Source organism: Schistocerca cancellata, chromosome 8 (genome assembly GCF_023864275.1).
Source record: "Schistocerca cancellata isolate TAMUIC-IGC-003103 chromosome 8, iqSchCanc2.1, whole genome shotgun sequence".
NCBI classification, from domain to species: Eukaryota; Metazoa; Arthropoda; class Insecta; order Orthoptera; family Acrididae; genus Schistocerca; species Schistocerca cancellata.
Window position 1 is genome coordinate 310,408,104 of NC_064633.1, and position 15,924 is coordinate 310,424,027.

Below are 15,924 nucleotides of genomic sequence, written 5' to 3' on the forward strand. Positions count from 1 at the left end.
AACTGTGGGTGGAAGTTGAAGTGGCAGCACTTTGGCAATACGCCAGCGACCCTTTCCAAGTGCGAATCAGACGGAAATCTTTCACAGTGCCTCAGTACATCTGCTCTGGCGGTGGACCCTGGCAATCAAGACTTTCTGAAGTGAAGCGATTACGGCACTCAGTGAACGAGAAGAAAGAGTGCCAAGTATTCGCTAACAAGAAAACTCGCAATTCTGCATTTTCGCTCTTTACTGCATTCGGATTGGCTTGGCTACGGATCTTCTAATCGCCAACCAGTAAAAATGTTTGTTCGAAAACGCTACTCTTCTTCCCTGACCTGTTCTCTAAGCGGTTAACCAGTAACATGTGTCCAAGTGAAGCATTCACTTCCGCAAGCATTTGCGGTGTGATGACACGATGAGCCTGTCCAGGACAAGCATCGTCTTCCAGTGAGTCGCGCCCCTCAAGGAATCGTTTGCGCCATTCAACAACACATGAACGACTCAGACTGTACTCACCGTACACAGCCTTCATCCGTCGATACAATTCACGGCCTCCAAATCCCTCCGGCGCCAAAAATCTAATCACTCGGCGTTGTTCCTGCTTACTCGTCTGCGTATTCGGTAGTGGGCGATGACTTGACTAACCACCTTCTCTTCGGCGTGATCCACACTAGCGCTATGTAACATCAAACGGTGCGCACGCGTCAGTCTCTATACCAATAGATGGCGCCACCATACCCGTAGTTAGGTGGTGCCACCTTATGTGCGTAAGGCAACGGTAGACGCACTGACCAGGTTTCATTTGAATGAACCTCATACACTCCTGGAAATTGAAATAAGAACACCGTGAATTCATTGTCCCAGGAAGGGGAAACTTTATTGACACATTCCTGGGGTCAGATACATCACATGATCACACTGACAGAACCACAGGCACATAGACACAGGCAACAGAGCATGCACAATGTCGGCACTAGTACAGTGTATATCCACCTTTCGCAGCAATGCAGGCTGCTATTCTCCCATGGAGACGATCGTAGAGATGCTGGATGTAGTCCTGTGGAACGGCTTGCCATGCCATTTCCACCTGGCGCCTCAGTTGGACCAGCGTTCGTGCTGGACGTGCAGACCGCGTGAGACGACGCTTCATCCAGTCCCAAACATGCTCAATGGGGGACAGATCCGGAGATCTTGCTGGCCAGGGTAGTTGACTTACACCTTCTAGAGCACGTTGGGTGGCACGGGATACATGCGGACGTGCATTGTCCTGTTGGAACAGCAAGTTCCCTTGCCGGTCTAGGAATGGTAGAACGATGGGTTCGATGACGGTTTGGATGTACCGTGCACTATTCAGTGTCCCCTCGACGATCACCAGTGGTGTACGGCCAGTGTAGGAGATCGCTCCCCACACCATGATGCCGGGTGTTGGCCCTGTGTGCCTCGGTCGTATGCAGTCCTGATTGTGGCGCTCACCTGCACGGCGCCAAACATGCATACGACCATCATTGGCACCAAGGCAGAAGCGACTCTCATCGCTGACGACGACACGTCTCCATTCGTCCCTCCATTCACGCCTGTCGCGACACCACTGGAGGCGGGCTGCACGATGTTGGGGCGTGAGCGGAAGACGGCCTAACGGTGTGCGGGACCGTAGCCCAGCTTCTTGGAGACGGTTGCGAATGGTCCTCGCCGATGCCCCAGGAGCAACAGTGTCCCTAATTTGCTGGGAAGTGGCGGTGCGGTCCCCTACGGCACTGCGTAGGATCCTACGGTCTTGGCGTGCATCCGTGCGTCGCTGCGGTCCGGTCCCAGGTCGACGGGCACGTGCACCTTCCGCCGACCACTGGCGACAACATCGATGTACTGTGGAGACCTCACGCCCCACGTGTTGAGCAATTCGGCGGTACGTCCACCCGGCCTCCCGCATGCCCACTATACGCCCTCGCTCAAAGTCCGTCAACTGCACATACGGTTCACGTCCACGCTGTCGCGGCATGCTACCAGTGTTAAAGACTGCGATGGAGCTCCGTATGCCACGGCAAACTGGCTGACACTGACGGCGGCGGTGCACAAATGCTGCGCAGCTAGCGCCATTCGACGGCCAACACCGCGGTTCCTGGTGTGTCCGCTGTGCCGTGCGTGTGATCATTGCTTGTACAGCCCTCTCGCAGTGTCCGGAGCAAGTATGGTAGGTCTGACACACCGGTGTCAATGTGTTCTTTTTTCCATTTCCAGGAGTATACATTACGGGATTGCTTCCGAAAAACCGGTAGCGTAAAATGGTCCAGGACATCTCGTATTGTTGACAAGACAGCAGATACGAGCATTGCACTTGGACAACCTTTTAGGTTGCTGAGTTTGGCTTTTGCCTGATTCGAGTGATCCAGTACTATACTGGCCAGATAATATCACAGCAAACAGAAACGAAAAAAGAAATGTTGGCTATTAATTGCGAGGGCGGAAACAGAAGGAGCCCGTCCGCAGCGCCGCTTCCGCGCCGTGGCGTTAAATACGAGCGTCGTGACGTCCGCCTGCTGGGGGAACTCCATTACCGGACAGGACGGCAGCAGTGGCAGCGGTCATCGGACCGTATTTCACGGCTACGCCCGGCCCGCGCCGCTGTTTATTATTTGGAGCACGTGCGCGCCAGCGTCCTCCACAGTATTTATGACGTCACGCCGCGCCGCTGGCACTGTCCGAAACCGCCCACCGGCGCGCAGATGGCCGAGCGTCGCACTTGCCGATGTCAATCTACTGTTCCACACTGCAACAATGCTAGCGAGAGAGGTGACATAGGAGTACTGAGCTCGAATCCTCGTCAGACCATTTACATCTGCATATCTCCATACCTACGTGCTGGAGGATATACTGTCTCTACTCATTCCCTTTCCTGTTGCTCTCGCGAATGGAACGAGGGAGAAATGACTGCCTATATGCCTCTGTACGAGCCGAAGTTTCTCCTACCTTGCCTTCATGGTCTTTACGAGGAATGTGCACTGGCAGCAGAGGAATGTTCTATGGTCGGCCTCAAATGCCGGTTATCTAAATTTCCTCAGTAGTGCTTCATGAACAGAACTTTCACGAAATGCCTTCTTAATGCTCACGTGTTAATCGAACCTACCAGTAACAAATCTAGTAGCACAATTCTGAATTGCTTTGATGTCTTTTCCCGAACACTCGAGCAGTACTTAAGAATGAGTTGCACTGGTGTTCTATGTGCGGTTTCCTTTATAATGAGCCACAATTTCCTAAATTTCTCCCAATAAACTGATGTCCACCATTCTCCTTCCCTGCCACTGTCCTTAAGTGCTCGTTCCACTTCATATTGCTTTGCAGCGTTACGTGTACATAGACAGTCTACGTGACTGTGTTAGGCAGCATGCCATTAATATTGTATTCGAACGTTACAGGATTGTTTTTTCTACTGATTTCAATTAACTTATATTTTTCTGCTTTTAGAGCAAGATGCCGTTTACCACACCGATCAGAAATTCTGACCAAGCAATTCTGTATCCTCCCACAGTCACTCAACGACGACATTACCCCGAATATTAAAACATCATCAGCAAACAGTTCCATATTGTTGCTCATCCTATCCATACGACCTTTTATGTATTTATAATCAAACATACTCTCGGCACTCCGAGCTGAAGCCAAGAAATGTTTCTTGAATATTTTCACAGACAATTGGATTAACCCCTAACCCACGAGTTGTGGTCTCTCAAATATCGCGGGAATTTTGGAACTACCTCTCTATTGTCAATTCTTGGGTTATCCCCTATAACCCCCGCCCCCTTTTCCGGCCTTCGTCATTCCACTGCATTACCCTCCTAAATCACCAACCCTGCAATATTTTACTGTCGATTGCATTTAGTTGACACGTGTTGGGGTTTCCTAGACCGCACCTCGTGAACTACACTCATGCTCATAAATTAAGGATAATTGCGGAATGTGAAGCCACACAATGTGGCACTACACAAAACTGGTGCTAATAGCATAGGCACATAGGGAACACATACGACACAGATCTGTAAGTCCACAGTATTGGTGATAAGTTGAGAAAACCGTCCCGAAACACATGTGCTCCAAAACGCCACTGTTTCCTGCGCATGTACCCCAACATTAATATGGGATATGATCACCATGCAGACGTACATAGGCCGCACAACAAGTTGGCATACTCTGGATCAGGTGGTCGAGCAACTGCTGGGGTATAGCCTCCCATTCTTGCACCAGTGCCTGTCGGAGCTCCTAAAGTGTCGTAGGGGTTTGAAGACGTGCAGCGATACGTCGACCGAGAGCTTCCCAGACGAACTCGATGGGGTTTAGGTCTGGAGAACAGGCAGGCCACTCCATTCGCCTGATATCCTCCGTTTCAAGGTACTCCTCCATGATGGCAGCTCGGTAGGGCCGTGCGTTATCATCCATGAGGAGGAAAGTGTGACCCGCTGCACCCCTGAAAAGGCGGACATCTGGTGCGAAATGACGTCCCGATACACCTGACGTGTTACAGTTCCTCTGTCAAAGACATGCTGAGGTGTACGTGCACCCATCATAATCCAACCCCACACCATCAAACCATGACCTCCATACAGGTCCCTTTCAAGGGCATTAGGGGGTTGGTTCCTGGTTCACGCCAGATGAAAACCCGGCGAGAATCACTCTTCAGACTATACCTGGACGCGTCCGTGAACATAACCTGAGACCACTGCTCCAATGACCATGTACTGTGTTCTTGACACCAGGCTTTACGGCTCTCCTGTGACCAGGGGCAGTGGAATGCACCTTGCAGGTCTCCGGGCGAATAAACCATGTCTGTTCAGTCGTCTGTTGACTGTGTGTCTGGAGACAACTGTTCCAGTGGCTGCGGTAAGGTCCCGAGTAAGGCTACCTGCAGTACTCCGTGGCTGTCTGCGGGCACTGATGGTAAGGTATCCGTCTTCTTGTGGTGTTGTACACTGTGGACGTCGCGTACTGTAGCGCCTGGACACGTTTCCTGTCTGCTGGAATGGTTGCCATAATCTTGAGATCACACTTTGTGGCACACGGAGGGCCCGTGCTACGACCTGCTGTGTTTGACCAGCCTCCAGTCGTCCTAGTATTCTACCCCTCATAACGTGATCAATATGTGTTCCTTGAGCCGTTTTCAACACACCGTCACCATTAGCACGTCTGAAAACATCTGCACACTTACTCGCTGCACCGTACTCTGACATGCACCAACACCCCTCTCCGTATGTAGATTGCTGCCAGCACCACCGTGCGACGACCGGAGGTCAAATGCACCGCATGGTCATACCCCGAGATGATTTAAACCCTCATACCGCCCACCAGAGTGTTGCTTTACCATGTATCAGCATTATCATTAATTTATGAGCGTGAGTGTATCTCAGCTTCAAATAAAAGGGTCGGTGAAAGAAGGTGCTTCAAATAAAAGGGTCACGTTATACTTTAACTACGGCGGCATGCGACCAGTTTACTATCTTAGCCGTTTCGGAAAGGCTTCCATCCTTGGCCCGAAAACCACTGACCATTCTCTTTTCGATGTCAGATCAATAGCTCCGTTTCCTCTTTAAGACAACGACTGCACCGTTTCCCGCGTCCCCCCGAAACGCTTTGTATATCCTCCACAGCTGGTACTGACATCAGTAGTCTGTGAATGGTTATTGCACACTGACGTCGAACATAGGCAGTGGTCACATTAATTTGACTGTTAAGTGTAATATAAGGTCTGATGAAAAGGGTATTTGCTTGTTGTGAAGTAAGAATTCAATGAAGACATGTTTATTCTCGTGATTAGCGCACGGTCCTACCCCATTATCCTGCTTTGACACTTATTTCTTGACCATATCAAGATGTCGAACTCAGGGTAGGTCATAACGCCGGCAATCAAGCGTAAGTAACGCGTGAAATGTTTCATTCGACCAACGAAATGAAACTAACGACACAGTCGTGGGAATTTGGCAGTTTCAGGGGGGAACAAACTAGAAATACAATAAGAAACCAAACATACAAATACAAAAAATATATGTCACTGTCATGTATAGCTCAAACGTAGACAGCGATACCAGGCCCTCAAATACATTTCGAAAACCTGGTACCGAAAATTTCTCTTCACCAATAGCTCAAAGGAAATCTGCGATACCAACAAATCACAACTAGCAAAACTAACTACTATCCATACCTAACGAGACCTAAATAACTACGACGAACTCCACGATACCCACCACTGTAAATTACTAAATATGAATTTCCAACAACGAACTAAACCATAGGACATAAAAAATACCTATTTCGATATCCAAATCTCAAAAACAAGTTACTAAAGTAGAGAAACGCACTACACTTTTTGCAGTAAAGACCAAAAATACATAAAAACATACTTACCACTCAGTCAGCTAACAAATAATTGTAGACGGGGACAACGCACACATACCCAATACCAAACGAAACAAAAAAAATCTTTAAAACCATGAACAATACAACGAACTAACGATTTCAAAACCCAAAACAAATCAGTAGCCAATAACTAACTGAGAAGACAACAAAAACAAACTCCCAAAACACCAGGCTTAATTGACTTGCTAAGACATGCCTTGCAGTTCCCTTCCAGAGCTAAACTACTCTTGCGGACGGATAAGTGACTGAGGCTCGTTGAGATGGACAGGTGCTTATCGATGCGCATATGTTATATCCACGGAAGGTGTCCAACAGCAGGCGACTTTCAAGCAGCTCTTTTTTCTTTGTTGTTGAAGCATGGAAGCATGGCTGCATTTATCGGTCCTCGTGAACTTGGAGAACATACGATTTTGAAGTTCGAAAAATCCTCACCAATTACGCTGAGAGCTTCAGCGTGAAGCGGAGACGTGCGGTGTGCAACTGCTGAATCAGGATTTATTGACCCCATCTTTTTTCACCAATGCATAACTTCTCCTGAATGTAGCTAACGGAACGACTTTGGTTTATTTTATGCAGAACAGAGCAAAAGCACGTTCTGCCAATGCGTTCATGTCAGTATTAAAAGGTGCATCCATGACAGTATTATAAGGTGTTTTTAATACCAGTAATCCTCCTTCTCTGGCCTCCATGCAGGAAAACCAATTCAGGATCAATCTGTTCATAGGGTACAGATTGCAAAACCCGTTTCGAATACTGAGGTCCGACCCAAACAGTACTTGAACTGGCTAGTAGATACACTACGTAAATATATTACTAGCTTAGCGCCCGACGCTTCACTTGCATAAATAGTATGGTCTGCGCAGGTTTGTTTTGGTTTTCCTTTATCGAATTTTTATGTTGTTTACAAACCGCGACACCTTCTAAACTTTTCACCCTAATTGAGGTCATAGAAGCATGCACATCGGACCGAAAAGGAATTCCGGTGGCTGATATCGAAGGTTTTTGTTAACCATGTCTGTGCATTCTTGTGATCAATTTTCCGTATAAACTTCCATTACCTAACAGACATTTCTTTATATCCAACTGAAAAGTGAAATACCATCTTTTCATAGATTGAGTTTTAAAATTTTTTAATATAGTGGAACACTTTCTTAAAAAAATTTCATCACCTCTTCCAACCCCTTAAGGGCTGAATTTCCAAAAATAGTTAAACATGTATTTTTATTTCTAACAGGGAAGCTAAATAGAAATTTGCAAATATTTAACTTTTAAAATACTTTCATAATGAAATAATATCAGAAAAGTTTTCATCCCCTGTCTCACTCATTTAGGAGGTTTGTAAGATTGCTACTTTAATTTTCTTAGCTGTATGTGTAATATTGTAACTTTAATTTTGGTATGCTGATGTCGGAGCTAATAGACAATGAAAGTGGGTTAAAAGCCGTGATCTGTCTAGGGACGTTAACCGTGGATTACTGGGCAACTGTTTCATTAGATATTTAGCAGACTAACATTAATGATAATCTTTTAATAGTCATACAAAACCGGTAAAATATATATATAAAAAAGGAGAATTTAAATAAAAAGAAAGAAATCAGTTTATACTTGGAAATTTATTTTAAGATTGTTCATTGAAATTTCAGCATATTATACGTGAGTTATAACTGAGCTGGTGCCTTATTTACGATTGAAAAAGAATGTGAGATTGTAATCTTACGGAACACATAAAATATGGAGCCAAGATTTGGGAAACTGCATACAACACTCCATTCATAAAATAACACACGAAGAACATTGAAACATAAGCAAGAAGAAATTAACCACAACCAACAGATTCAGTTTTTACCCAAAGAAATTATGTTCATACCACAATCCTGTCCGTCATGTAATTACCACACACTGGTATACTAAATTCATATTAACTCTTTGTGAAGTCTTCGCAAAAAGAATAGCTGAGGGCTACTTTGATGATTACACCACATGCTCCACGTGGTCAACTTGGTTTACACAAAGCGTACAACTCCACAATAATTTTGATAATTAAAATAAATTAGATCGAAAAGCAATTGACCAAAGAAAAACCTTGAACTGGTTACTAACGTCTTACTATTAACCTGATGGGTCAAACAGTTATATAAGCACGTGGTACTGGTCTCGCAAAATACACCCCACGTGGGTTGAACATAAAGAAAAGCATAAAGAAAAGTTGCTATATTAAAAAAAAATATAGTCAAGACGAGACGTTATAATCACACAAACATTCGCATTTAAGATTGATGAACTTAGTTAGAGTTATTGATCAACACGTGGTTCCACTTTACTCACAAAGTAGTAACAAAGCAACTACCGCAAAATAATCTGAATTTAACACGAGAATTACACTCCGCTGCACTTTAAGATAGCATTAGATATTTTAGAGCTAAACCTGAAATCAAGGTGATTAAATTTTTAGTTAGGCTGAACTTAAGAAATCCATTGTCCTACGGACTTAACAGACACGCGCTTAGCCGGAGATCTTACCACTTCAGACGCTCGCCACGGCCACACAGCAACTACCTACTTCCGAGCGTGCTTCCTGAGGGGTGGCTCACAAAGACCAACGGAAGTGGCCAGAGGGGCAGCTTCCTATACCAACATGACAACGGACGGACAGGACCATACTAAGAATAGAAACCTCTTTGCTTTTAGGAAGCGTAGCTACCTGTTCCGACGTTGGTCCTACTGTTCTCTAGCAGACAGCCTTGTCTGCTACCCTCAAGCATGCAACTAGAAATACATATGCTCATTCATCCTCTCACACAAAAGGGAAGGGGGATGACAGTATCTTATCATATACAGTATATAAAAGAAAGCGGATGTAGGTTCCGTATGAGACTGTGTGACATGAATTACATATAAGAATTACATATAAACTGTGCTTTAAAGTGTAGTAGTGTGACAGATCGTTCTTGTTTATGTGTAAAAGTAACACGTTCCACTGCTCAGTCTCCTCCCAGATAGTCAGAAACGCCACAGTACATTTAGAAGAGGAATTTATTCCATAAATGGCAACAGATTTAAGAAATTAAACATGAAAGGAATCCAACAGAGACCTTTCATAACCCCAACGCTCCGGGAAAAGACTGTGCAGGGAATTTTCTGGCCATGCTAGGACATTCCCAAGCAGGCTTCTACACCCTACTTAAACCAAAAGTGTAAAAGAAAAGGCAAAAGGACACCAGCTACTTGCTAAAACACAATGATTTCAACACATCTTTAGAATCTACCAATTTCAAACAGAAAAAAAAGAACACAATCTGTGACACCTATTTAAAAGGTAGTGTGGACCTAATTCGATCAGCAAGTAAAAACAATAGTTCCTGTGTCATTAATATGAAAACAATTTCTGGTTGTTACCCTTATGGAGTTCACCAGTATTTGCTCATTGCAAGAGCCAACTGATCACAGGAAAATTTATGACTGTTTATTAACAAGCAAAATTTATGAAAATAGCAAAGGTGCCACAGCAATTAAAAAAAAGAACATCAAATAACATCGGTATTAAAAAGCAGAACATAACAATGCACAATCTGCAAAAGCAACAAAACGATAAGAGAAAAAACATGTTTTACAAAGTGGTTATCGCAAAAAAATTCTATATCGTATAAAACTAATAATTTGTAGAATTAAAATAACTATGTGGCACTCATTTAATCACTCTACTATATTTCAATTAGCTAGCAAACAATGAGCACTGTGTCATTATACTGAAACTACAATAATTATGTGATTGTTACCCTTAAGGGGTTCCTCACAGTAAATATGCCCCATGCAAAGGCTAATCGATCACAGTTCAATGAGAATAAAATGCTATCTGACTGATAAACGAAGCAATGCCACAGCAATGAATTTACGAAACAAAATATCACAAATCTAATGCATCACACAAAAACAAACATTGATAAATAAAACAGTACAATAGTCAACATGTACAACAAAAAAAACACCTATAAATAAAACACCTGCAAAATACAAGAGTCAAAGTCTAAAAAAGATAAATAGAACACCTGCAAAATACAAGAGTCAGTCTAATAAACACCAATAAATCGAACTCCTGCAAAACACACGAGTCAGAGTTTCTCTGACAGAAACACACGTATATACACTGGACTAAGAACCGTATAATCACTGTTCACTGACACACTCAGCACTTCCACTGTTCCGAGGCACAATATAGGGGAAAGAGGGGGGGGGGGGGTTCGTCGCCGCAGCTGTCAGTAGGGATTTTTGTCCATCTGTTGCGTGCGATCCCGCCGTCTCTGCCCTCTCATGAAGTTTCTCTCGTGTCACGTACATCTCGATTTGGTTCCATGTTTGTATTGTCAAATTCGTGCGGTATCCTCGTTTGATACGCCAGGTTGATATTCTCGGGCAAGGATGACACTTAATGGCTCTTCTTTTGTGCCACCCTTAGCGACCAGAGAACATCGAACCAAGATTTACTGTCGCTTGACAGTAGGCATCCATCAGGAAATGTCGATAGGCGTCGTTGACGTCTGCAAGTTTCTCTGGGCAGTACCTGTCAAAGGGCTCCACGCCCCTTGTGTTGTTTCACCGCGGCCGTCTCGGCACGGTCGCGTGCGTGTGGTGCGTTGCCAGCAGATGGATTTCCGCGCCGTGGACCGCTCGCCCATCTCAGGTCATCGCCTCGAGGAAGGGTCGCCCGGGGCGGCCGCCCATTAGCTCCAGGTACAAGGGAAAGTGTTTGCCGCTTACTCTCCTTTTGTTGTCGGCCGCGCTCCCAAAGTGGCCCGGATGACAGCGTGTCCCGCTGGGAAACCCGCCAGTTTACAACTAGTCCGGCTGCTCCCGCTGTCTCTTAAGAGTTTTGCCGGTTCGCTTTCAGGTTCTCAACTGCATTCACAGAAATTTTTCATCATCCTTATGTGATTACAAAATGTCATACATAATACCACTTAGTATTGTCTTTCTCAATTTTTTAAGAACAAAGTGAGACTTAATATATTTTTTTTTAAATAAAAAAAATTAGATGAATCGACAATATAAAATAAAATTTAAATGACTTGACAATGTAAAAAAAATAAAAGTGAAATGACTTGACAGTATAAAAATAAAAATTTAAATGAACTGACAATATAATATTTAAATCCACATCACTAATGTGGTTCACTTACGTTTTAATAAATCAAATGCTATTTATTAATTCACTAAAATGAATAGGATTATGCCTTGTGCAAGTATAGGTCAGGACAGCATAGGGTTCACATGTTATTTACACACACATACATGCACACCTGTTGTCTATTCTACAAACTAACTACCCATAAACATGCATTACTCAATATTCTACTTCTATCCACTACTAGTTAACCCAATAAGCTACTTCAATGCTATTTCAACACCGTGTATATACCACTACAACATTCTTCTTGACGCTCGCGGCATACGTCTTGTCACATGATAAATATGGAGAACTTTCCTTAAACATACACATTAAAAAGAACAATGGTTATTTACAAGCCAAAACATTTATACCAGTTCGCACACCTGAAAAGAGACTCGCAATTATACATTTATCATACTCATATATTCACACATAAAACAGTAAGAAAATTTCACCTAAAATTACGTTATCACGACAATTAATCACGCAGATGACTCTGAGAAGGTTAAAAATGTTTGCATTATACAGGTTATATTACATTTTCTTACCCATTTTGCTGCGATTTCGTTCCTTCTTTACGTTACCTTTCGCTTCCAAATCAGTTATTTCGCCTGTGGTGGTTATTCTGGATTCATTTCTCATGAATGGCAAAATTGTGGTCACCTCTATTCTGTAAAACAGTATCATCTTAACATATTGAACTTACAACAGACACAAAAGATCCGAATCCTCCTGTAGTTTAAATGACAAATGTTTTGCTTTATCCTTATTACCTTAAACCAAGCTTTCCTTCGTTCCCATAATCAAAATTATTTAATCATCCTCTACTTTCAAGAGGGAAATTTCCTCAGTACAAATCATATAGGCTGCAGTGCATCCCGCACCAGCGAAAACAGTAAGCTGTAATGCTCACAGCATCAGCAAAACACATAAACGTCGCTTTTCTAGGACAAGTATTAACGCAGAATAATTTTTTTAGGCTTTGGCTCAACATCAATCAAGACTACAAAAAGGATCCATATTTCCGTTCCATTCTCCATTTGCTGAAAAGCTGCTCGTATTTGACTACCACAATAATATTTCAGAGCCACGTAAATTACACAAACCACAATTCTTCTTTCACCTTGAAGGGAATCAATATACTTACGAAATCCACAGACAGCACTTTACGTACTCAGCTATAAAGAACAAAAAACACATATATCATCAATATTAACATATCATCGCATATTGGAAGCCAATGGTTCAACAATCGTATTATCGCATCCTGTTTTCAAGATTCCTAACTTACTCATTCCTTTCTCAGAGTTCTCCTATCTTAAAATATTCATACAGCACGCATACTATAGTAAGAGATCCTCATTTATACTGACAGATATAGAATAGTAATAGATAGATAGTAGCACTGAAAGCAGAAAATCGGAAACAAGGCTACTAACAGCTGGGGACCTGGGTTTGCCAGACCCATAATACCCACAGATCGGATATTCCCCTGAGTTTATGCACTAATTCAGCAACGATCTTGCTTTCCTCACGAGCGACTCTTTTCAATTTACACACAAAAAAAAACCATAAACAGCATTTTACTCGTTCACAAAGAAACCTTTTATCTTCACGTTTGAATCAAACTAAATCCCAATTGCACAAAAAAAAAATTTAAAACATCACTTCAATCCATCACATAGAAACATCTTTATCACTATTTTTACCAACATATTATTCAAAATGCATGTTATAAATTTAAACTAATCAATTGTCTCTCTTCACCGTCCTCTCTACTCCTCACTGCTCTTTCTACTCAATGTATGGTTTTACATTTGACACATGGTGTAGTCCTTTTGACTTCTTCGATCGAAGAGTTTCCACTTCTATGGCGTTTTTATGGGGAATCTTCCTTATCCGATACGGGCCGTTAAAGAGATTAAAAAATTTCTTGCAGACACCTGACCGTTTGTTAGACAGCTTGTGTGATCTGATAAGAACTTTTTGTCCTAAATGAAACACTGTTTTTCTCACGTGTTTCTTATACGCCTTGACTCTGGCTTCTGCTGCACGCTTGATGTTGCGTAAAGCTAAGTCAACAATTGCGTTCCGGCGTAGTCTCGGCTCTAGTGGCCAAGGCACCACCTCTTTGAATTTGCTTGGGGGCTCCTTGTTTTTTAGCACAGTGATTGGCGGAAGCTTTGTTGACGTATTAGGCAACTCATTAATTATGTTCTGAAATCCTTTTAGGTGTATGTCCCACGATCGGTGATCACGACTGCAGTATAACCTACATAATTTTCCTAATTCACGCATAATACGCTCACTGGGGTTCGAGCTGGGGTGAAAGAGAGATATATATATAGGTTTAATTCTTCTTCTTCGAAGCATCCGCTGCCAGTATTGCGATCTAAATTGTGGTCCATTATCCGAGATAACCCTTTTCACGCTCCCAACTTCATGCAGAAACTGCTTTTCAAATGCAGTTGCCACTGCCCTTCCTGTGGCTCGCTTCAACGGAGTCAGACACACAAACTTGGAGGTTAGCTCCACCGCTACAAAAACATATGCAAAACCTGCTTTAGATCGTATTAGTGGCCCAAATAGATCCACGGCCGCGAGGTCACAAAGTTTGCTTGGTATTATCGGGTGCAATGATGCAGCATAAGTCACTGTGGCCGCCTTTGCTCGCTGACAAGGTCCGCACACTCTAAGTACACCACGAATACGCCGTAGCATGTTATTAAAATAGCATGTCTCTTTCAGTTTTTCACAACATTTCTGTGCTCCGAAGTGACCATAACTCAAGTGTATGTACCATATAATTTTGTTTACGAGTTCCTCCGGAATCACCAACACCCATCTGGAGTCGTCCGGGGCTCGTTTCTTGAATAATATTCTATTGCGCACTAAGTAGTACTGGCGTATTCCTACATTCTCCTTGTCCTCCCACTTCGTCTTTATATCTTTCAGTACAGCGTCCTTATCCTGTTCGTCCGCTATACTCCCTAAAGAGGTGGTAACAAAATTCTCGAACGCTACATTCTGTAAGTATAGGATGCTAAAATTATTTTCACCCAGTTCCCTTTCTTCTGTGTGAAGCAAACCTATAGGAATGCGCGATAGAGCGTCAGCAATTACATTTTTTTGTCCAGGAATGTATTCTACAGTGAAGTTATATTCCTGTAGGTATAGTGCCCAGCGTCCTAGTCTCCCATGCGTGATTTTTGTGCTCATAAGAAATTGGAGTGCACGATGGTCACTGTACACCTTGGTGGTCCTCCCAAATAAAAAATACCTAAATTTTGAGAATGCCCAAACTATCGCGAGTGCTTCGAGTTCCGTGACAGAATAATTTTTTTCACATCGAGAGAGCACCCTGCTCCCAAACGAGATTGTTTTCCAAGTTGTAATATCATCATTTCCTCCCGTTTGAAACAGTACCGCACCTAATCCTGACAAGGAACTGTCCGTCATTAAACAGAATTCTTGTGTCAGGTCGGGATGCACGAGGATGGGAGCCTCTACCAATGCCTTTTTTAATTTATAAAATTCATCCTGTGCCTCTTGATCCCAGACCCACAAAGCGTTCTTCCCTGTTAGTCCACATAGACGGGGTGTACCAAGTACACTAAAATTTATAAATCGCTTATAAAAATTACACAGGCCTAAGAATGCTCGCAACTGTTTTTTATTTGTCGGGATTGCACACTCCGCTATCGCCGCAATTTTCTCCGGGTCAGGTTGTATTCCATTTGCTGAGACAATATGGCCTAAGAATTTTATGTTCTCTCGTCCGAACTGTGACTTATCTAAGTTGACTGTTACACCTGCCTTCTCAAAAACATCCAGTAGTCTGTTCAGAACGTCATTATGGTCCTCCCACGACTTTTCCGCAATTAATATGTCATCCACGTAAATTGTCACTCGCTGTTTCAAATCATCAGGTAAAATGCTATTTAATCCCCTTATAAAAGCAGATGATGAGACGTTTAGTCCGAACGGGAGACGCCGGAATTGGAAACAATTTCCGTAACACAGGAACGCTGTATATAATCTGCAAGATGGGTGTAGCACGATTTGCCAAAAACTCGAACGGAGGTCGACAGATGATAGTACCTTTACTCCGTGGAAACGTTGTAAGAGTTCCTCAAGGCTCTCAGGCCTGTCCGTTTCCGACATAATAATTGTGTTTATCTGTCTCGAGTCTAGCACCAAACGAACTGAGTTGTCGCGTTTTGGCACGACAAGCAAGGGTGAATTGTACGAGCTTACTGCCCGCTCAATTATTCCTTGTTCTAACATCTTGTTTATTTCCTTCTCCACCTGGGCTTTATATGCCACGGGAATAGGGTATGGTCTAACAGAAAATTTCTGATGTTCACGTACCCTGAATT

At 43.2% G+C, this 15,924-nt stretch overlaps 1 long non-coding RNA gene across 1 annotated transcript in view; it reads left to right on the plus strand.

Moving 5' to 3' along the window:
- LOC126095221 (uncharacterized) overlaps nt 1-15,924 on the plus strand; it is a 533,916-nt gene that overhangs the window by 288,766 nt on the left and 229,226 nt on the right. The window lies entirely within an intron of this gene.